At 39.7% G+C, this 23,062-nt stretch overlaps 1 protein-coding gene across 8 annotated transcripts in view; it reads right to left on the bottom strand.

The window, feature by feature from the left end:
- Positions 1-2,633, bottom strand: part of bahcc1a (BAH domain and coiled-coil containing 1a) — a 61,803-nt gene extending 59,170 nt beyond the window's left edge. For all 8 annotated transcript variants that reach the window (XM_026324328.1, XM_033325329.1, XM_033325328.1 and 5 more), the window contains exon 1: positions 2,408-2,633. The gene's annotated coding sequence lies outside the window, so the exon portion shown is untranslated. The remainder of the gene's footprint in view (positions 1-2,407) is intronic.
- Positions 2,634-23,062: the final 20,429 nt, after the last annotated feature.

Here is a 23,062-nt window from a genome sequence, read left to right as displayed (position 1 = left end):
CATATTGCTGAAAGAAACCAAAAAGCTCACTAGTTCTGTCAGAGGAGGAAGTGTGTTGTCCTGTTTGGGTGGTTTAACATGATGGAAGCCTACATCTCAAGGTGAACAACGCTGCCTGCCTTCTGCTCGTCCTATTGTCTCGGATTGATACAGCCGTTTCTCTGCTTCCATCACTCCCCTCCAGCTCTCATTACACCCCGGTCTATTTTCACATTTTGCACCACAGTGAACTTATAAACTAAATGTATAAATATCAAATATTTTGTTTTTTTCTTATTTATTAAGTAAATGGTAGCCTGATTTATAAAGTGGATCGTGCACTGAGCAGTCAGCAGAGCTTCATGCACAGGGAACCTCTATCCTGTCAGTTCATAAAGCTCCGAAATAAATCATAAAGCAGGAAGTCTGATATTTAAAATAAGAATATAATTAAAATACCACTCAGTAAGAGATGCATCAGCTTCTGCAGACATGGACTCTCTTTCTGTCTTTGTGTGTATGTGTATGTGTGCGCGCCTGCAAGTGCGCGCGCACCCGTGAGTGAGAGAGTGTATGTGTGTCAGTGTCAGTGTGTGTGTGTGTGTGTGTGTGTGTGTGTGTTTGTGCATGTGAATAACTGCACTCTCACCGTCTTCATCTGCCTTGACCTATTTCAGGTCAGGTAATCAAATTGAGTAGTAAATACATTACAGGCTACATCCTCTGCCATGCCACAAAAACAGCATTATTTACTTGAGATGGGAAAAAAATCAATTGGCATAAATTAAAACAAAATGTAATTTCACTGTATAAAAATATATGTTTTTGTCAACAGTCATCTCAACGTGACAGCCCTTTAGCCTCCCTCAGTATACAGCTCTGAGTAATTAAAGTCAAAGTAGGCAAACAGAAGTCTAATTTTATAAATTGGTAAATAAATAAATAAATCCTACATGACTGGATTTTTTAACACAGGGTATAGCTCTGGTTTTATATTATAGATTCGCAATTTGGGGCCCCTACAGGGTTTCTCAAAGGGACTGCAGGGAGTCCCCAGCAAGATAAAAAAAAACATCATGTTACCATAAATTAAATGACTAAAAAAAAAAAAAACCTAAGCACCATAATATATAAATTGAGCAGGCATATTGTAATGATATAAGCTACTTCTCTCCCAGCATTATCTCTCCACGTAGCCAGTTACAGCCTAGCCTACAATTCAGTGCTACTTCAACAACAATAAAATCCTTCCATACGCTGCTCCCTGAGACAAAATATTATCGACTGAGGCTTTGTGAGATAACGTGTGTGCATGCCTGTGAGCCCTTAGCGTGAAAACGTTAGAGAAGCCCTAATAAAGCGCATGTAATAGCTGAGTCTTCAGCTTGTGGACTGTATGGAGATCCAAGGTGAATGGCCGCCCGTCAGGAGTACTGCCTTTGTCTCCATACTGAGAAAAGGCTTTGCAGTCAGCCATTACCTTCCCCTCGCCATGCTGTTGCATTCAGCCCTCTATATGTCTACTAACAACCGTGGAATAAAATTATCCACCATTTATGAGATTGGCAACAGACGTGCAAATGTTCTGAATCTACATTGGCGGAGTTATGGCTGCAGAAGGGCAAACATCCACTGTTGTTTTCTTTCCTTTTACCCTGAAATGTGCGAATTCCCTCTCTAAATATGCGCTATAATTAAAAAAAAAACGTTGACGGTAGATTCTGCTAATGCAATTCATTAAGCAGCTGTCAATTTCATTTACAGAACCCAGTCGAAAGCAGAAACGCACATAATAAATCAACCTGTGATATGCTCTGAGAGAGGCGGCTCTTCGTCACTCAGCCAGCCGGTACGGAGCGCACCTCGGCCGGGGCGAGTAGAAACACGTCTCTCGCTCTCTTCACGCTGTGTTTTCCGCCTGGAGTTTAGTCTGTTACCGCCGGTCTATAGTACCGTAGACTACACCCTATCGACAAGTTAACAAAATACATACATGTTTAAACAATTTATCAAACGCTTCAGTCTTGGCGATTTGCAAAAAAGCCTAGACTTTCAGTTTTACGTTTTTCAAATAAGATAAATAAAATCAAAACATTCGCAAAGAACTAGTCGCTCAGTAATTTTATATAATTACAGAAGATCAAATGTAATGAAACGATGTATAATAATATTGATAATAATACTCATCATAATACTAATATTAGTTCTAATAATAATAATTTAAGACAAACATTTTTTTGTCAGCTCTGATCGATTTATTCCACCTAGGACACACCTAAGATATCCTGTTTTGTTATTTTAAAAATTATAATGGACAGCATGACACATATAGCCTTCTTGGACTACATACAGCCTCTGTCATTTTAGAGTGAGGAAGCAGGCCTTAAAATATTTTATTCAATAAAAAGTATATAAAATTACTACTTACTGGTATGTTAAATCCTTGCATAACAATAAATTCTAAAATCACAAAACACAGAGAGGGAAGGTGCAAGGCCAAGTGCGACGCCCATTTAAAATCAAAATCTAAAATAAACCATGTGGCTAGAGTGAGATCCTACAGTATTTCCATCTGAGGCTGTGCAGTAGCCTGCTGGTTCAGTCTATGGAAGCAGTGGGACTGGGGCTTCCGGCCTGGCTGGATCGCGGCTCGGATCTCCGAGCAGCGGTTTCTCTCCCTGTGCAACTGCGTACCTCGCGTCTCGGGGCAGGGTAAACACGCCACCCCATTGGCCAGATACCTGCATGTTAATGAGCTCGTGCCGCCCGCCCGGAGGAATGAATGATTCTGATTGGTCAACAGCACAGGCCAATGGTGTGGTGACTGGCAATGCTAAACAGAGCGAAAAGCGCCAGATTTAAAGCACAAGATGATCTAAATCACTGACAATCGAGCCCAGCGCAGCCTCAGCACGGCTTAAAAATGCACTGCAGATAAAACAGGCCTGACAGTGGTCACAACAGTGGAAAGTATGTCAAAGCAGAAATGAAATGATCAGAATTACAGCTCAATTTATTTTCAACTCAAACTGACCTTATATGACTTGGATAATTCTTCATACATTTAAATAAAAAATATTTACATACCACCCCCACAGCTCTAAGATGATTTAAAAAGTGGGTGTTTATTATATTCAGTGGTAACAAACATAAATTACAGCCTATAAATCCAAACTTTACAGGTGGAGCTCACACCTGTGATATCATCTCAGTTTTACTTACATTATATTTTCATACTTCAAAAGACTGACATTACTTTAAAAAGTGAGTGAACAATGTTTACACCTCTGCCAACAAGACATTTACCTTGAGATTTAAGTTTGTTACAAACAGCACTAAAATGTCAGGAGTCCTAAAAGAAAACATTAAAGTTTTTTTTTTATTCAGTGTTGTTGGTGAACCCCTTTTAAATCGTTACTAACAATTTAGGCCACTGACACACATCAAATACAAACTCAAATATTGTATTTTTTCCCATCCTGCAGAGTCAATAGAGGCTTTTTGACAAACGGTTTCAAACCCAGTTTCCTAAGATTTTACATTGATGCAGAAAAGACAGTAATTCTAATATTTCTGCCATTTTATTACTACGGGCTTTTGTTACTACATTATGCTAAATGTTTACAAACGAATCCCACCGTTGTATGTGAGATTGTGATTGGCTGGCGTGGTGCCAGAGCATTGTCAGTCACAGAGTGTAAACAAGACTCTGATTGGCTGACGGCCAGTCCGCATTGGGCTGTCTGAGAAAAAAAGGAAAAAAAAGGCAATAACTGGCCCTGCGGTTTCAAGGCGTCCCGGGTTAGATGATGAAAGGGGATAAGAAGATGCCGTTTCAAGGCGCCCCAAAGGCGGACCCCTATTGGCCCTGAAGCCATATGAGTCAAGCGTGAATCAAAGGGAGCACTGCAGAAAGGGGGAAATTATACGATGGATATTTAAAATAATCGAGGTTAGTTTTGGGATAAATGCGGAGCAGCGATACTTAATCTTTATGAAATGTTCTGCAAACAGGTGAAACGAGCATCGAAACAGTTCAGGTTATAGGCTGCACGTCAGGGTGAACGGAGAGAAAACAGCTCCGGTTGTGGATCGCCCTCCCGAAATCCGCTTTAATGGAGAAAATCTGCAAGGGGTCTTTCACCGTTTTAAAGTGTGGCTGCATGAGGTTTGTCATAATGAGATAGTGCGGTAAAAAATAAATACCACAGTGATTTGTTTGGAGTCATTTTTTTGGGCTTTGAGTTAATCGGATAGCATCGCATGCTGTTTGTAATAGTTGTGGTCTGGCTTTAGTCGGTAAATTTAGATTGGAGTGTAAAACGCTTGCATGGAGCCAGGCGAGCCGATAGATGTATGAAGACGATGTAGATGCCACCATAAAAGATTTGAGTTTTTATTTTTTTAGACATAGACCTGCATGTTTGTAGCTGTTTATTCATTCAGGTTATTTTTTTTTTCCCATCATGTTTTCCTCAACATAGCCTATTTTTGGGAAGCCTATTAATAGTTGTGAGAGAATGAATAACAGACAATTTCTGACAAAATATGTTTGTATGTTTCATTTTCTGATGAAGGATAAAAAAGAAAAATCTGTTCATTTTCTTTTCAGGCTACTTTGTTATTTCTTTAAATAACAACGTGGACACATATTTTTGCTTTTGTTACACTGCAAATATATAAACAAATAACAATAAAACCGAATTGACAAAATAACAAACTACAGCCTTAAAGGAGGTTGTTTATATTTATGACCAAAGGGATTTTTTTAAAAAAAAAATCAGACGTGTGTGTTTTAGTGACCTACCCCACATTCTTATTTCTAACCATTGTGACTTATTTATTTTATTTTTATTTATTTGTTTTATCCATGAAGCCTCAAACAGCTCGCAATAATTTAACAACTGAAAAGGTCTGTAGCCAGATACACCCACCTTAGCCCTAAAAAAAAAACAAAAAAAAAACCACCAAATATCTTTGCATTTAGTTTTACTTGCACAGACTAATGTCCGGCTGTATTTAATGGATTTTTTTCACGCTCCCAGTTTGACCATAATGTCATTTACGACAGCTGACACTGTTTTGACCATCCACTCTCCCGTGTGAGATTTTGCAAAAGGTCGGCTGCTTTGCTTGAATACTAACTTGTGTTTTAGCAGGAGGTGTTGGAATTTCATCTCCTCATGGGCTCTTCTCAAGAGAGGGCATGCAACGTGAAACAGTCAGAGGTGGTTTGTTGCGCACACACGCACACACATGAACTCACGCGCTAATACGTACATGGGGACGCACGCACGCACGCACGCACGCACATACACACACCAGGCAAAGTGCTAATTAATGCGGAGCGAGTGATTTCTTAAGAAAAAGACCCGTTTTACGACGAGGATTGTCCTTGATCAATGAAGCGTTGATGATTGACAGTCTGTGCCTCCCACTCACATCTACTGACGGAGAAAGGGCCCTTAGATATTCAGGACAGACAAACTCATTGTCTATAACCTGTGCTTTTATTTCCACACATAAAATACTCAAGTGTACAATAAGCAGGGGTGATCATCTGGAACACCTGACAATGATACACAGTTTTATGTTCTGGAAATGTATTAATCTATTTGTAATTTGTTTTATAGGGCAAGTTTGAAAGAAAGAAGCTTTATATGACCTCACAATTAAAATTATAGCCTATGGTTTGTTTAAAATCGATTCTTTTTCAATATTTAACTTAAATGCTAAAAACGTCATTTCTAGGGCTCACTATTCAAAACCAAAAATTCATCCAATATGAGTGAACTCATACCATGGGATTGGTTATATGCGTCATTTCTGATCAGGATTAAGTCCTCACCCCCCAGTCCGAAATAACAATAAGAAGGTTTAACAATGGGTAGCCTCTGACCTGTGTGTATTTTTCTGTGTGAGTTTGTATGTGTGAACGTAGATACATGCACACATGGATATTAGTCAGAGATGGGAAGAACAGTGTGTGTGTGTGTGTGTGTGGTTGGATTGTAGAGACATATGGCATAACCATGAGCCTACCGAAGGCTGGCACTGCATTTCAAACTGCACCCTACACGATCTGTCTTCACTTCATGGAAAAAAAAAAAAAACCCTGATCTCGTCCCGCTAATAAAACTGCTCATTTTATTTTTAGATTAATTCTCACCGAGATGCACTTCTGTTAAAGGGCAACACAAATACACTTCAATTTTAGCTGCAGGCCAGATATAGTCTGTTTTAAACCAGGTCTCGTTAATTCACATCCTACTTCCTCTGACTGAAAACAAAAGATCATTTATTTGAAGCATGATTGCCTACAGAAAGGAGTGGACACAGAGCTATGCTGTAGCCCATGATATAATGGAGCACATATAAAAGAAATTTCCAGTATAGGCCAAATGTATAATTTTGATAGATGAATAAACCTATATATTGACCACCATCCCCCAAAAATACATTTTCACAGGCATTTTGAAGCATGCAGTTTAGGTTGTCTATATTGTTGGATGATCTATCCACTTATGACAGTCCTATGACCTCTGGCACATTTGCCCTTTCTTACCTTTAAGTTCACTGATCCAGACAACTTGATGTCATATTTTAACCTCCTCATTACCTCACAGGGCCACAGAGAAGGCCAGACCTGTTTCACCTGCAACCCTGCAGGTCCACCACGCCAGTGACAATATCTGCAAAGTTCAGCATCGGTTCCATTTTTATGCTCATGTAGCCTGTATGCTGTAACACCTAGATTGCACCAAGCAAAATCTATTGATTCATCAGTGTTCACAGTTCAGATCAATCAAACTGTACCCATTTAACTCACCTGGACTCGCTGATAGGTGTACGCATCAGCATTTTACTGAGCTGATATGCAGAAACCCACTGTATCTGCACTTAAATTAATAAATTGTTTCTTTTGGTGCTCTATTCTAATAGTATGCTATTATTGATCATTGCCTCAGATTATATGTTATCATTATCAAAACACATTTTTTGTGTTTTTTAGCCAAATCTTGTCATTGCGACATGGCTGTCGAAGGCTTAACAACACACTAGAACAACATTGTGCTTCTATTATTAAACTCTTGACCTATGTTGTTACCCCACATCTGCAGTGTAGGGCTCTGGGGGACAGTGGTTGGGGAGGGGTTCAGGTGGAGTGCAGGGTTGCATGATGTTCTCATGGTCATGTGACCAATATAGCTGTTGTCACTGAAAAAGCTCTTATTTTAGAGAAGAAAAGGGGGTTGGTGGTGTGATTGCTTTCCCCCTTGCTGCAAATTGGAGGAGCATTGCATAAGCATAAGAGTGATCATGTCAGTTCAGGGTGCCAGCCACAGGTCTGGTATCTCCCAGCCCTGTGGGTTTCCTCTTCACATTCACAGTGCTCTTGCTTTTATTTCAACCCACGCTTTATTCTCTTCCTCTCCTAACACCCAGAATGATTGTTAGGACTAATTATTAGGATAGTGCAATTTTTCCTGCCAGTTTGATATACTAGATCCTGACAACTGGCAGTGAAATGATGCAAATGAAGACAATGTATGTCCTGCTTATGCTGTAATATAAGCATGAGTGTGTTGTACAGTAGAGCCTACTCTATGATGACTGGTAACTGACTGCTAAAATTTTCTGCATGAAATGACCTCAGAAATGATGGGGACCAGATTTTCATATTATTCATAAAATAACATTGGAAGTGAGTCACAAGCCACTTTTCCTAACTCTAAATTAGAGTGTGATCAATATGTCTTTTCAGGAACAAGGTATAAAATATTTGATTATGAAAATTTTGCCACTAGATAATAATTAAAAAAAAAAAAAGAAAATTAAACTTCTATAAAACTGTTGATATGAGTGATAGTGGCTGATGACAAGCTATAAATGAATCAACATAGTTACACAAAATGCAAACATTTTAGAATAAAAAAAAAATGTTTTAAATGCTGATCCTTTTCTACACTAATATCAATGAAAATAATAAGAAGGTACTGAATTCAGAGCATATTAAAATGTGGTGGCATGTGATAACAAAAAACCTTTGAACAATTAGAGTAAAACTACGCATTTTTCACAGTTATCTGATGTGGTGCATTTTTGGAAAGTGATCACTCAGGTGTTCCACTGTCCACCTCCATGCACTACCGTACTTTTTTCCCCCTTCTAAGCATCGCTCTCTCTCTCCCTGTGTGTCTTTGCTTGCTGCCATAAATCCAGCTCACCCATCATACCAACAAATCAGTTTATATGACATGTATATGCTTTCACATGAAATGTTAATTAAAAGTGTCCTTTGCAAGACCTAAGCCAGTTTTTCTGGTTGCCATTGTGTCCTCCTGCAGCTGATGGCTCTACTGTAATATTAATTTCACATCCCAATGGTTGGTTGTGGTTCTGACATTAAAGTGATGAGCCATATTTCAGTGTCCCGGCTGATAGTACTCCAAAGGCATGGAGGTCTTTTTATGGATCTTCAAATATGTAGTTATCACTGTTGCTCCTTACCTAACATGCCTGCAATGTCTTCCAAAGACAAAAGTATAACCATGCCAGGTAACTGTCACAGTGCTGAAGTGCAGAAAAGAAGAAATAACAGCAGACACAGTTAGTTCAGTGAGCAAAATGTGCTATAAAATCCTCAGAGTAACTCTTCAGCTTGAGAATTATTTACCAGCCCATACAGGTTGACTTTAACTGTAGTCTACATACAGTAGAGTCTGAATATTGATCTGTGCCACCAGTGCATGCAAATGTATTTTTCTATATCTGTTCTTTTTCATTATGACTTTCTGAAATGTAATAATTTTTGATTTGTTCAAAATGTTCATATGCATCTCCTGCTCCTCTGACAAAGATATTACAAAATGTATAAGGTAATATTATTGTTTATAAGACCAGGGAGCCACGTTCTCCTTTGGCAGGAAGACATGACACATGGCCTAGGCCAGAGGATAAAATAATGTGTGGCAGAGTGAATGGCTGCACATGCTCATTATTATCATTAATCACCAGGGACAGGGATGCCTTAATGATAGAAGAAGGAGGGACTTCACAGAGGGAGGAGGGAAAGGATGTGACAGAGATGAAAGATTCATCAAGAATATTAACATTTAGAAAATATAAGTTGCTTTCAGATTCATTTAAATTTATCTATTTTGGGAGCTCATGGGTCTGGAAACATCGCAGAGAGTGCTTGAAACAAAAGGAACAGTGTAATTAATTCCAGGCATAATTGTCACTCTAAATTGTCATATAACGCTAATTTAACGTGATTTTCTCACTCAGAATATGAAGGAAAATCAGGCTGAGCCATTTCCCTTGTGGACAAAAAGGATCTCTGTGGGGATCAAATGGGTGTGTAACATTTTTTCACAGGCATTTGATTGTGAGCTGAAGGATTCCTTTCATGTGGCTTCCACTCGCTGCATTGCCCACCCTAGTATGCAGCTAATGGCAGCAGTTGAGCCTTGAACCAGTTCTCAGAGTGGAGAGCGTTGGGTGTAGCTCCACAGTCTGTTCGATGGGAGCAAGAGGCCCTGGGCTTGGCCGTCCCTGTGCAGCAGCAGCGGCTCCGGGAATAGTTGTGCATGGCGAAGGCAGGCTGTTTGATCAGCACATATTTTTAATTGGCTCCAGGCACCCTGGAGTGTCAGCATTGCCACGGACTAGACTCCTACCGCACCTTTCCTAATTAAAATCATTACAAATTCCAGGCGCATCATGAAGGATTAAATGAGACTTGTGTGTGTGTGTGCCTACGTGAGTGTGTATGTTTTATCTATTGGTGTGCCTATGCATGGTTGCCTTGTCTCCTTGATAGCCAACATGTATGGTTTAATTGTTTTTCTTCTCAGTCATTGTAAATGAGTAAGGGCTGACTATAATCCTGGTTCACTAATCAAATTACATGAAAGGGAATCTCTGAAATGCTGGGGAAATATGTTTCTATACGTCTCTTCAAGGAATTAAATATGAACACCAAAAACTTCTACTCTGGGGCATGTTAACCTGCAGTTTTATGTCTTTTAATGAATTTTCACATCTGTCCTGCTGTGTACAGCAGGCATAACGAGAGCAGTTTGTCTTATTCAAAATAATTGATGTCAGACAAACTGTGTAACTCCATGGAGAATTATTGTTAAAAGGCTTGGAAAACAAATGATCTCCAAAAAAACTTGTATTTAACATCAGTGGGTATTTTATTCATCATTTCTTTGTTGTGAACAAAATTCTTTCTTTGTCTTAAATTAGATGCACAGATGATGAAGACATGGTATTAAAGCACATATTTTGCTCCTATAGTCTGTTTTAGAAGGCAAGAGAAGGAGTGGCTTCAGTTGCCTAAACAAAGAAGGCTTAAATCTCTTAAATATCTACCAGTTCCACTTTGCCCTGAGGGAGCTTAGAAACAAGGGAGTGTTTCTTTGGTCTGATATTGGAAGCCAGAGTTCATGAGGGCAAAATGCAAGCGATGACTATGGAAGGATTTTAAGAGCTGGCTCTGTTCGAAAACATGCCCCTAAAGCATTAACATACCCCCTGACACAAATATTAAAATCATATGACATACAACAGCAAAAATTACTACAATTTATATAGGTAATAACCATGTCTGACTGAAGTTTAAGATGAGTATCTAAGGCATGGGCCATTAAGAAAACCTCCACAGCATTCAGAGACAATATATAAGTGACAATACATAAGTGAATGGAAGCCAATAGTTACAGCGATCAAGATTGATTATGTTACTTGGGGACTTCTATTCATATTAACAACCAATAAATCAACAGCAACCCTTAGTCATGTAATATAATGGACAGTATTGTCCAGTAGTGAATGAACGGGCTATGGGTACTCAGACATAACAATGGATGGTACACAGATGTTCTAAAGTCTAATGTAACTCTTGTGGCTGGGGATGTGAGGACTGGTCTTTGTATAAACAAAGAACTACAATATTTTGTAGTGTCAAAACTGTAGAAATCGAATGCAGATGGATGAAATTATGTGTTTCTTATATCCAGTTAAAATTTATAGGAAAAAATTAATTTGGGAGTTCCTCTGCCTAACAAACCAGTGCAATAATGACTACAGAAAGGCTGACCTCAAACCCAGTCAGCTGTCTAGAATAATTGAAAAACACAAAAATGTAGCTGCATATTTTGGAGGCCTATATTTGTGGAACATGATCACTTGGTTCCAATTCACTCAAAGAGGACAGACAACAGAGAGATGTGGCAGAGGAGAGAAAGTGAAAAATGGATCGAAAAGATGAGTGAGGGTAGGGTGTCTCTTCAACCATTGCTGCTTCCTGTCTGGAAAAGTCCATTCATCATTTTCACATCTTCATGTCATGACTTACTTTGGCTATAGCTAGAAGTGTGGCAATGATGACACAGAGGATTGATGAGGTGCAGGCAGGGGTGGCTAGCAGGGGTTTAGGGTGGAGATGATCAAACCAGATGTGGCATAAGGTGGGGCTAGGATGGACCAGGAGGGAGACCTGATGAAGGTCATGATGTTACCTGCTGCCACCCAATAGCCTGATTCATTCTTAGACACTCATTAATGTAGGCCCTGTACACAGACTGACCAGTGTGTTCTGATGCATATTCACAACAACTTTCCACATGCTCCACACCCAGCAGCATACAGGATACTTGCCTATGGACACCGAGCTTCAAGAAATCATGGCACTACAATCGTATCACAACGACAATATACTGTTTTAAAGCATAAACATGGTGGTTTTCTATTTTTGGTCATTTTCAGCAAATTTCATATACTAAAACTTGCAATGAATTTCATGACTATCTGTGAAGCCAGAACCTGGTTTAGCTTATTCATCTGTGCTGCAAACCTCTGTAAACTATTAATAGCACACAAGTGAGCCACACCGCCGCATTGGGTCACATCTTCCTCGTAAAATGCATGGGATATGTGGTTTTTCAAAGAAGAGATCCAAAGGTTAAAAACATCTGTCTAAAGTCAGAAAGAGTCAACTGTGTAAGTGTGTTATCTCTACTATGATTTTTCATTGTTATGTAGGCTATAGTACTATAGCACTACCTATCATTAGTGTTGGCTGCTGCCTGTATCTTCATATATAGTGTGCAGACATCCAAATGATTTGACCTTCTCTCATGCCTTGTGGCAAGAAAATAAATAAGCATATCCCCCAGAATGTCAAATTATTCCTTCAATGAAAAGGTTTTAACTTTCAAGTAACTACATAATTATTTAAAACACTGTTTTTATACATTAGTTTCAGCTGTTCATCTTGTTTAAGCAGTTTAAGTCAACATTTGTCACAGTGCAATAATAAAAAATACGTGATATCATTAGTACTTTTTTAACCAACGCATTTGTGGTTTGGGTCCAGATTAAATGAACTCTTTTGAGCCCTGTTGTCACATACCTGACACTGCTTTGAAAACTTAAAAGTATTTACTGTCAAATAATATTCACTGTTAATTGGCCTTCAAACTAACACCTTTGTAGCAGCAAATTGAATATTAATTAGGGAGTAATTTGCTGAATTTATTTTATTATTTGTTGAAGTATTTTGTTTTACCCAGGGGGACTGTTAGTGTGACTCATGTGGTAGCAAGAATGGATTAATTTTAATGCAACATCAATTTAGGAAATGTCTGACCTGTATGTATCAGACTGTACTTTGAAGACATGTATAAAAGGTAAAGCTTAGTGACTCGTCTCTGTTGTTTCCAAATACCTTCAGGTCCTGTCCAGCACACACAGTAATCCGTGAGTGGATACTGCTGGACTCCCCCTTGTGGTAAAATGTCACACAACTGTAAAAAGTCTACCAGAGGAGGAATACACTAAAATGTGATGGGGTAACTGAACTCAAACTTAATTAAATTAGAGCCAAAAATAATATCAAAAGGTGTTCGCTCCTCCTTCCCTGCCTCTCTTTTCACTCTGCTGTGTAGTGTATCCCCTGCTGGCACTGGGCGTACTCCGAAGAGTGTGGCTCTCCCAACTCAGTAGCTGATCAGAACCAGGTGGGTAGGCCTCCATGTGCTTTCCATTTGTGCAGGATGTAAATGGATTCAATTAGATCCAAATGCACAACCTGTCAGCCAGGGGGAAGTGGCAGACTTTCAAAGGCCATTAGATTATGGACAGGATTTGGAATAAAAACTTCACTGGCTGGGATTGTGCCATTAAATTGGTTGATGTGAAACTACTGAAGTGATTTGAGCTTGCATGCTGACTGCGCGCTATTCATGTGGGTGCAAATTCTGTGACACACACACACACACCCTCCCAAATTATCATTAGTAGTAGAACACCCCTCCCTCCTCCTCCACCACCACCACCGTTCTTTTTCCATGTCTCTCTCCCTCTCTCATGCACACAAACACATATACAAATGCAACTACACAAATGACATAGGCTACATCAAGCTGTAGTATATCCTCAGACATAATGCCAGTGGCCTCGCAAACCTGCCTGCATTACAAACAGGAGCTCTTACAGCTTTAAAGTCAAATGGCTCCATCAGTCATGGCTGTTAAGAAGCCAAGCCATAAAAATTAAAGACTTCCAGCAAACTGACCAACTGTAACAAGTTCCCTTTGTTTTGATTGGCTCGAATAATATGATGTCTACTGTTAACATTCGGTTTCACTCACTGCTCTCTGTAAACATGTAAAATATGGCAAATTGTAAGCCTGTTGAAGTAAAATCCCTGCGAAGCAATGAAAGTCATTGATACCACATCCTTCAAGCCGTAATGTATTTTCGCACATTTAAGGCAACTTCACGGAAATTCGTAATACCAAGTTAAGCATATGCATTAATGACGAGATTCTTTAATCATGAATTGAAGTGGGTGAGAGGTAATTGTGTTGAAAACAAAGAACTTGTTATGCAGACATAGGCGATGAGTAGGAGCCCCTCTATGAATTTAATCTAGAGAGCCTTTACTTTACAGGCCTGATATAGAAGTGAATCAATGGGACATTTCTAAGCCATTATTATCAATCACCATTGCTTAAGACACCCTAATGAGCTCATTAGATAAGATGAACACCAGATTGATTGCAAAATGGGGCAAGTAAAAAGTAGGATGTAGAGAAGTAGAAGGTGATGGAAGAGAAAGGAAATAGGTCTCATGGATCTCCAGAAAGAAGAATGGGAAAGTGAAATTAAACGAGAAAGAGACAGGCCATGTGTCTTGGGCTGTATTTCAAATTGCAAGTTTTTCAAATTCTTTGCATCTCTTGAATCTGTTTTGACACCTACACAGGCGTCATATGTCTTACAGTGAGATGCAGAGGTGGTTTCTGAAGGAAAGATGTCAGCAAGACAGCTGAAAAAATGACCCCTTGTAGCTATAGAAAATGATGATTTGGTATGTGTCTCCCACACACAGCTGCTGATCTTTAGCTGTCTGTGGTCCGCAAAACAAGGCTATTCACCAGCTGCCCGGGTAATGTGTTGACATGAGAAGGAGGGATAGAAGAGAGACAAAAAACTAAAGTGACAGAGAGAATAAAAAAACAAAAAAAAAAAAAACAAAGGAAGAAAGCCAAAGATAGGCAGTGAAGTTACAGAAGCAAGAGCACAAAGAGGGAGGGAAACCTTGCGTATGAGAATATAAACAGTGTCTATCCCCTCGGGTGAGCTTGATGGGCCGTTCTGTCTGAATTGAGGGCACGAAAGAGAAGCCTGCTGGTGTAGGACTTTGGCTGCTGTGGTACTGCAGTGGATTGCAAAAGTGAAAATATAGAGGCAAAGGTCAGTATTAAAGCAGAAGCAACCCTCCCTGTTTCCACCCAGGATGGAACAGATGTGCTCACAGCTCCAGCTGCTGCCAGATGTGGATATAGGACCATCTGCATGAGCTGTTAATGTGTGCATTTGTGGGTGTGAGTGTGTGCATTTTTTAAAAGACCGGCACAGAAAGCTGTAGCTTTCCTGAGTCAAACTGAGTAAAGTCACTGTTTTTAATGATTTATTTGTTTGATGACACCTACCTCTCTGATTACTCCCTGCCAGGTTTATTCATGCTGCTCACCTCAAGGTACACAGTGGTTGTGTTATGCGAGGAAAAACTAAATGCTAAATGTTTTTTTGAAACATACGTTGGATTGTGTACTTTCAGCGTCTTGTTACATTTCTACATTAAAAAGCCAATCATAAATTATTGCTGCACAAACACACTTTGAGCTCATGTGTGGTCAGTTAGATCCTGAAGACTGACTCTATTTATCATAAAATTCATACTGACACACAGACAGCATTTATACACAGTGAATTTAGAAGACTGAGAATATACTTTTCTAATTTAACATAGCGGCACATACGTTTTTTTTTTTTTTTTTTTTTTTTTCAGACTCTTCTCAAGGCATATATGTTCATTTATTTGGCTGAACATATCTAAGAAGTAAAAAGTAAAATAGTGTAAGAAAAGCCAAAAAGAAGATTGGAGGAATAAGAAGAGGAAAGTCTTTTTTGTGTGATTCTAGCATATAAAACCTGATGAGACATATAAAGCTATAAAGTGTTATGAGACCCCAGGTGATGGCAGATTAAAATGTGCAAGGGTGATTTCTACCAATAAAGGTGGAAACAGAGACTGGTCCACCGCTGTGCTCTGCTCTACCAGGCAAAGAGAATGGTCTGAATAGATTTCAGCAACCTTCATGAAGCCAGGACTAAAGCCATTTCACAAAAAGCAATAGAAACCAAGCCGATCAATTAATGCCCCCCAACAATGATGAGTATAGACAGGGAGAAATGCTTTCAGACCTGGTGTACGTCTGAAACTTGCTGGGTTCCAATGTCCTGTGGCAATTGAGCAGGAGAGTCAGAGTCCACTCTCTGCATGTTGACGGCTGCTTTCTTTCTGTGTGTGTGTGGGTTCTAATATATTTGTGTGTGCATGTGTGAGTTGAAAGCTCACTATTGAATGACTACATTCAACAGAGCCCTGCGCTCTTTAAATGCCAATGAAAATAAAGAGAAGGAAATTGTAGGCACTCTGAAGCAACAGGGAAAAAACCAACAGAGCAAGACAGAAAAAGCAAAACCTTAGAGCGCCAAGAGAGACTTCATAAGGTTTAGCAGCCCTCCACTCAAATATATGGTGCCCATAAATCCACCACTTAATGTCCTTTGGGCTCCACTCTTTATGGGTAGTGACAATGACAGTGAGTGACATTTTTTTTTTAAATAAAAAAAATGCTAATCAACACAGAAGATTTCAACAAGGCTGTCTGGACAAACTCCAGGGTTTACGCTTTCAAAAACATCTGTTCCAGTAATGAAAGTCGACATTACGCTCTATTGCACTACACAGGACATTCAAAGGGATGTCAAATATTATGTTTCCAGTTAAGTTTGGAAGGAGTAAATCATTAAATAGAATGCAGCCAAACCAAAACTTGTATGTGGAGAAGGCCACATGATGAAATAAATTTGTGTTGGTTTCTTTTTTGGCATTCTTATTAGATTTTGATTTCAGCCCTATGACTGACGTTAATGTGTCACAGTATATACAATATGGCAAAATAAATTGTACTTAAGTATAAGCGGCAGAATCTACTAGTAGGGAATCAAAATGAACATTGCTCTTTGTGAAGAATGGTCCCTTTTTAGAGTTGTAAATTATTAATGCACAAAGCTGTAGAGAGTATTTTAATGTGGCTGGTACATCTTACTGTCTTACAGCTCCTACAAACTACTTTATAGAATCTCAGCTCCACTAATCATATCACATAATATCTTTTCAAGCAAAGTGGTTAATTTAAAGCAAAAGTCCAGCATTTTGGGAAATCCACTTACAAGCACCTTCAAAGCTCACTGAATCTAAATCACCAAGGTACGTTTAGTAGTAAGAGTAGTCAGTATCAGTCCAGTTCATGTTGGTTAATCATCTGCCATTGGCTAAGGTGTTGTAGAGCCTGATGGCAGTGGGGATGAAGGATATCCTGTATTGTTCAGTCCTGCAGTGCAGTGTGGTGAGTCGTCCACTGCAGCTGCTTCTCTGCTCCATCAGGATGTTGTGAAGGGGATGAGCAGTGTATTCCAGGATGGCATCTATCTTTTTCTTTGTGCATCTCACCACCACAGCCTCCAGTGAGTCAAGCCTTGTTCCAGTTACTGAACCAGCTTTTTCCATCAGTTTGTCCAGCTGCCTTGCATCCTTGTGCTTTATGCTGCCTTCCTAGCAGACTGCAGCATAAAAGAGCACACTTGCTACCATAGTTTGATAAAATGTGCAGAAAGCCAAGGGCCTAGACTGCCCTTGACTTAAAAAAAAAAATTATATTATATTGCACAATCTATGCAATTCACAAAATGAAAAACTTCAGCTTGGCATTTTATCACCTGCTGTCTAATGAATTGTTGAACTGATTATTTCTTCATATCATTCTGCTCATTTAACTCCATAGTCCAAATAAATATATTTCCCAGACTATCAAACAAATGAAGCTTTTAGTGAAAGTTCAAGCAGGAAGGCAGCTATTAATAAGCCTGTATTTGTCACTGCACCTCTTAACTATCATCCAATAATTATTTTAGCTGAACACTGAAGCCACCTTACATAATGATGTGTCTCTGCTATCATCGCAACCTATACAGATTCACAACTTTTCTCCTCCACCACCACACTGCCAGCACTGTCGAAGCCCTGACTAAGACTTCCTGTTGGAGATGCTATTAATGGGGCAATCTCTCTATTCATCTCTCTAATCTAAGGGGTCAACACCAAACACTATTAAATAAAGCTTCTGCAATTATATTAACGTGTGTCTTTCCTAATTTCATTACTTTAAGGTGGTATTGCAGCTATTTAATATTGCACTTTCATAAAGTTTTTTCCAACAGAATGAAAGTAGCAAATGCCAAGATCCTTACTTTTAGTCCCCAGTATTGGCCCAGCCCCAAAACCTACATTGCCAATAATGCTCACTCAGTAATCTCCATCACTAGAAGACATCTTTGATCCTAAATACCCATTTCTTTTTAACTCTTCCATTCTGGTTTGCATCGCAGGCTTACTGTTAAAAATGTGAAGTCTCCAGTCTAAGCCAAGAAAACCCTAATGACATCAGGGTTATTTACTGCATTCAAACTTTGTAAAGCTCCCTCTGAAGCCAAAGAAGACTTTTGACTGTAACCTGTCTGTAGAACTGAGTTGTTGGCTTTGGCAGCATATTACAATGCCTGAAAAGTTGATATCCTCTAGAAGAGATGAAAATAGCTCTTAAAATAATATTTTCTTATTTTTTTTTTGTTTTGTTTACACCATTAATACACAAGACACTGAGGTTTTGTGGAACCTTTTTCTGTTTAAAGGGGAACTCTTTTCCTTTCTGGTTTTATGATTTGTCACATTTTTTTTAACCCATCCTCCCCTCCCCCCTCCACGCACACGCACGCACACACACTCATACACACTTTGTAACTGGTCCAGCATTGAGGTCCATCATTCACTGCGGCATCGAGGTGTTTCAATAATCATATGCATGCCCAAACAATGCTCCGTCCAAGGATTACTCAGTGCTTTCTTTGGAGAGGCAATTTATTTTTCTAATTTGTCCATATATTCATGACTATATATACCCAAACTCTATGATGTCAGCCTTTTCTCTCCATGTTTCTGGTTGTTCACAGTCAGTCTTGATGGCTCATCAAGTTGTCATGGCCTTTCAGCTTTTACAGCATTCCTTTCTTTATGTTCTGAGAGTTTTTTTTTCCATCAGTGCACAGTGTCTGTGCTGTAAAATAAGCCCATGAATAGACCAAAAGCTTTGAGATGCACTCAAGGCCAGGTATGTTGTGTTGATATTGGAGAAGTCCCGCCTTGCCTCAGAGTGTAATGCTACTTTGGGCTTGGCCTTCCTTTTGGAGGAACAGTAGGAGGTCATAGTCTTTGAAAGTCTGCCTCAGTATGTTTGAAAACAAAGAAACCTGTGCTACATGAGAGATTTCAGTGTGGGAGTGCACAAGAAAAAAAAAAAGGAGAGGAAAATTTGGCCACTACAGCCTTGGTTTCATGTTCAACAGAGGAGTGATCATCAGGAGTGGTGAGAGAAGGAAGGAGGGATGGTGACTGAGTGACTACAAACATGATAGATGGCTTTAATAACCTCTTGCTGCTTTTTCAGTGTCCTTCAGGATTTGTTGTTATTAAAATCTAGGTCTTATTATGATGACCACCTCTTTCATCATCTCCCACATCACGCTGGGCGTCAGTCCAGACAGTCAAAATAAACACAAAGTCACAAGCCCCCCTATACTTGTGCTGATGTGGCACATGTTGATGGTGCCAGCATGTCTCAGCCCTGAGCAAGGCATATGAGGCCTAACAATTGTCAGCTCTGAGGCAAAAACAAAACATTCTGCTTGGTGATCACCTGTTGAATCAGTTGGAATCCGCACCTCAAAGTGCTGTACCCACTGATCTAACACGGTCACATTACAGGGCAGGCTGCAAAAGCATGTTTAGGTAAATGGCGTATGATGGGCTTAATAAGCATTTCCATTATGAAAAGGAAGGAAGAAGAAGAAAGAGGAGCTTGCTGGGAATACTTGAAGGACCATGGGAGCCATAAGAATTCACGCTCCTCACTGCTGCAAAACAAAACGAGAACATTATTGTGTGATTGAATCACAAGCACAAACACTCTCTCCTTTAGTGTGTCTAAGTAGCTTCAAGCTCTATCACAAGCATAGATTTGGTGAGGTCCCATGTTTTATTAATTTGCAGATGAGCTCAGCTATTGTATTGATGGCATTGGCTGCCCATGGGTTCAATTAGGATAATACAGGGAAAGGGGCAGATTATGGGCGCTATGTAAGTGAGGGTATATCTCTTCCTGACAGTTATAGTCCAAATGCAACAAATTGCACCTTGGTGGCTGTGAGCGGCGCCATATCAGTCCTTTGGTGATGAAATATGCCAGTGTGGCAGGTCAGCCGGGTGGAGACGACATCAGGCTGTGTGAACCATGTAGCCTGTCCTCTCTGAACTAACAACATAGGCCTGAGGACAGCCTATTCCCATTCAGTTAATAGGGGCTATTTAGAAAACAGCGGTCTATATGATGGTTTGCAAAGTGCATGCTCTACCCATCCAGCCCTAAACAGTCCCACTTAGCATGACTCTCTCGAAACTATTGCACTTCTCTCTGACACTCTCTGGGTTAAAAGCCTCAAAGTGATGACAGATGAAGAGGGCAAAACTGAACCACATAAACATCACATTTTACAAATACAAGACTGGGTGTGGGAATATTCTCACAAGCAGCCATAAAAGGAGGAATGGCTGCGGCCTGCATGTGGGAGAAGAAACTTCTCACAGCCTTTCTTTCTGTCTACTGGGGTGAACGTTTATATGATTGATCGGGGCCTCGACTGTAACATTGCTGTACAATGAAAACAGTCTACTGTACATTGTCTCTGAAGTGCATTGTGTGAAACTGAATAGGGAGGCCATAAAGTGGGACTGGATACACTGACCCAAGCATTTTGAGCTTGTCTGTTATCTTTTGTCTCTTCTTAGTTCGTTCATAGCATTAAAACTGAAGCGAAGTCTATAGAAAGTGGCTGAGATGTTTGCTTTCTTTTGCTTAGGGAAGTGACGACTGTTTTTCAGCTGCACTGGGGCAGCATGTTTAGGCTACAGTCAGTGAGATAACCCAGTCCTACTCTCCACACCCTAACAGCAACAGTTGGGGAAAAAGTGAGCACTAACAGGAGCAGTGCAGGCTGGTACATAGAGAATGAGGAAAAAGATTCTCCTTTTTATTCAAGGGCAAGATGTTTCAGTCTGAGTGCAGTGCCTTAATAGCCATATATTGTGTATTTCAACAAGCTCTTTCATCAGCTTGAGTCAGCAGACTTCCTCTGTCACCAGGTAAAGAGTTAAACACAGAGATAATGTACTTTCCTAGATGTATTGCACAAAAGATCCATGTTACAGTAAGAATCCAGAACTATAATTAAGCATAAAATCCAATACTTGTTTAATCTGTCAACATGCCTGTACAATCAAAGGTGTACTGTAGAATGCAAAAGGACTTTTATAAACCTAGTAAACACCACAATATCATCTGAAAATTCATCTATCTTAATTCCTGACCCATGAAGGACTTTATCATCCTGACCCACTAACCCTTCCCTATCCTTGTTCTCCTGCTATGGGTTTCTCTATTCTCCACTCCAGCCAGGCCAGGGCAATAGGGCACCGCTAATGTGCTTGGTGGGTCATTAATTCTATGGATGGCCACAGGGGCAGCAGAGCAGGCAAGCCTTGTTGTTTGATATTGGGTGAAATGGTAGCGGAGAGGCAAAGCAGATGTTTGTGTTGGCTGGTGAGGGAAAGCAGTAGACATGATGCCAACCCAATCACCAGCTCATGCCAGGCAACAGCTGCCCAAACAGATTTCAGCCAAAGTCTGGCAAAGAGAGGCAAGGGTGACCAGATCAAATTTAACTCACTTCTGCTTTCCCTTCTTATGTTTCTTTAGCTCTGCCAGAATTTACTTTTTGAATATAACATAACCACTCGAGGAACTGTCCTGTGACCATCACAAAATCCTTTTGCAAAAGTGAGATTATTCTTGGAGATTTTGTTTTAATTGCCAAGTCTTGAAGCTGAAGGTTAACTGGACCCTTATTAAAAAAAAAACATGCATACAGTAGTTTGTTTGCTTGTGTGTAGCTGCTTTTCTTTTGCCTTTGAGGACAGATGAGAATCTTAGGAGAGGACAATGAAAAGGAGCCTTAGACTAACCCAGATTTTTTTCACTGCCCATGGTAAAAATATAACAATGTATGCGCATACATAGACCTCAGAACAAGGACAGTTCATTTAACTCTCTCCTGCCTCTCCACTCAACTGATATGAGCCATTCATCATCACCCACCTTCATACCTGTGTGCTGCATGGAAAGAACAGTGTGTGCATTTGTATATATATATATGTGTGTGTGTGTATCTGTGTGCCTGAGAGAGAGTGAGAAAACAGATTAAAGATAAATATCTTCCACATAGCCCACACATTTTGGTACTGTAGTAGAATTCCGTAGTATTTATGAGATTCGGATTGCGTTCAGCTAACACTCAGAGTGTGCTGCCCTCTACTGTTCTTCTAAAGAACATCTATGTTCAGAACATCTGATGCAAACAAAATACACCAGAATTTAAGCATAACTATACCGGGCTTGCATCAATTATATGTTTGTGCAGCGATTTAGGTTTTACGCTTAGTCCAGTGTAAGTGAAAAGCTTATTTTGTGCTTTTTAAACCTCCAAATGACATTTACTACAGTTAAATATCACATGCAGGTTAATACAACAGTTTTGAAACTCAGTGTTTACACTTTAAATGTCAAATATATTTACTCTGCTGCCTTATCCTATATTTAACGCTTGCTATAAAACATTGGTATCTACTGCTGTGTGTATATTTTACCAGTGGATTATTAGTTAACATCAACATTTTAAGTAGAAAAGCCGACAAGCTTCATTGAAGTTGGACTTTGGGGTAAATTATTTCTTTAATATGCAGTAGGCTTTTCTCAAACAGAAATTTGGTTTGTCCCTAGTAAAATATTTATACAAGCGGCTGCTAATTACATCTTCACCACCTTAATTACATAGCACTTGCATGGCACTAATGTGACGTTCGCTTCTACATACAAAAGTCTGTTGAAAAGAGGCACACCTCTGACAGCTTACAAGAAAGATTCACTTACTACTCACTAATTGTGCTTCTCTATATGTTGCTTTACTGCTTTCACAGTAGCTGTCTTTCCAGCTAATGAGAAGGCATGCTCCTAAGAAAAGAAAGACCTATGTTGTCACAATGCAAAAACACTGATAATACTGAATTATCATTGGCTCCTTTGTTACCTCGAATTTAGCAGAGGTGGAGTGGGGGGAATCAAAGGAGGCAGGTAGTGATGACCCACAGTAGCTGGCAAGGCAACTGTGGTTACACTAAGAGCATTAATGTATGTGATCTGTTACTGTGTCTGTGAAAGCACAAGGACATGTCATGTGCTAATTAAAGAAACCTTTCACTGCTCCTCCA

Source organism: Mastacembelus armatus, chromosome 8 (genome assembly GCF_900324485.2).
Source record: "Mastacembelus armatus chromosome 8, fMasArm1.2, whole genome shotgun sequence".
Classification (NCBI taxonomy): Eukaryota; Metazoa; Chordata; class Actinopteri; order Synbranchiformes; family Mastacembelidae; genus Mastacembelus; species Mastacembelus armatus.
The sequence above is the reverse complement of the archived record's forward strand: the minus strand, read 5'-3'. Positions and strand labels throughout refer to the sequence as shown.